The sequence below is a fragment of the Phaseolus vulgaris genome, chromosome 5 (genome assembly GCF_000499845.2).
Source record: "Phaseolus vulgaris cultivar G19833 chromosome 5, P. vulgaris v2.0, whole genome shotgun sequence".
In the NCBI taxonomy this organism is placed as follows: domain Eukaryota; kingdom Viridiplantae; phylum Streptophyta; class Magnoliopsida; order Fabales; family Fabaceae; genus Phaseolus; species Phaseolus vulgaris.
In genome coordinates, this window is record NC_023755.2 from 22436556 (window position 1) to 22438363 (window position 1808).

The following is a 1808-nucleotide window of genomic DNA, read 5'->3' on the forward strand; positions in this document are numbered from 1 at the left end:
TTAAATATTATTAATATTATCAATTATTTAACATTATTAAATATTATTAATATTATTAAATATTATTAAGATTATTAAATATTATTAATATTATTAAATATTATTGATATTGTTAAATATTATTAATATTATTAAATATTATTAATATTATGAATATTATGAATATTATTAATATTATTTAATATTATTAATATTAATATTATTAATATTATTATTATTATTTACTATTATTAATATTATATAATATTATTTAAAATTATTAATATTATATAATATTATTTAAAATTATTAATATTATTTAATATTATTAATATTCTTAAGTATTACTAATATTATTAAGTATTACCAATATTATTAATATTACTAAGTATTACTAATAATATTAATATTATTAGTATTACTAATATTACTAATATTGTTAAATATTATTAAAATTATTGATATTATTAAATATTACTAATATTGTTAATATTACTAAATATTAGTAATATTGTTAATATTATTAAATATTATTAATATTATTAAATATTATTAATATTATTAAATATTATTAATATTATTAAATATTATTAATATTATTAAATATTATTAATATTATTAAATATTATTATTATTAAATATTATTAATATTATTAAATATTATTAATATTATTAATATTATTAATATTATTAATATTATTAAATATTATGAATATTATTAATAATTTTTAATATTATTAAATATTATGAATATTATTAAATATTATTAATATTATTAAATATTATTGATATTGTTAAATATTATTAATATTATTAAATATTATTAATATTATTAAATATTATTAATATTATGAATATTATGAATATTATTAATATTATTTAATATTATTAATATTAATATTATTAATATTATTATTATTATTATTTACTACTATTAATATTATATAATATTATTTAAAATTATTAATATTATATAATATTATTTAAAATTATTAATATTATTTAATATTATTAATATTCTTAAGAATTACTAATATTATTAAGTATTACCAATATTATTAATATTACTAAGTATTACTAATAATATTAATATTATTAGTATTACTAATATTACTAATATTGTTAAATTTTATTAAAATTATTGATATTATTAAATATTACTAATATTGTTAATATTACTAAATATTAGTAATATTGTTAATATTATTAAATATTATTAATATTATTAAATATTATTAATATTATGAAATATTATTAATATTATTAAATATTATTAATATTATTAAATATTATTAATATTATTAAATATTATTAATATTATTAAATATTATTAATATTATTAATAATTTTTAATATTATTAAATATTATGAATATTATTAAATATTATTAATATTATTAAATATTATTGATATTGTTAAATATTATTAATATTATTAAATATTATTGATATTGTTAATATTATTAATATTATTAAATATTATTAATATTATGAATATTATTAATATTATTAAATATTATTGATATTGTTAAATATTATTAATATTATTAAATATTAATAAATATTATGAAATATTATTAATATTGTTAAATATGATTAATAGTATTAAATATTATTAATATTATAAATAATGTTAATATTGTTAATGATAAATACTATTACTTTTATTAATATTATTCATATTATAATAAAATTAATTAAAATATAATTAATGATTTAATTAGTTAAAGTAAAGTGAAATAATTTTTGATAGACTTACATAATCTAGATCTAGAATTGAGTGCGATATTAACCTTTTGATTTATAGATACAACACACATCAAACATGTG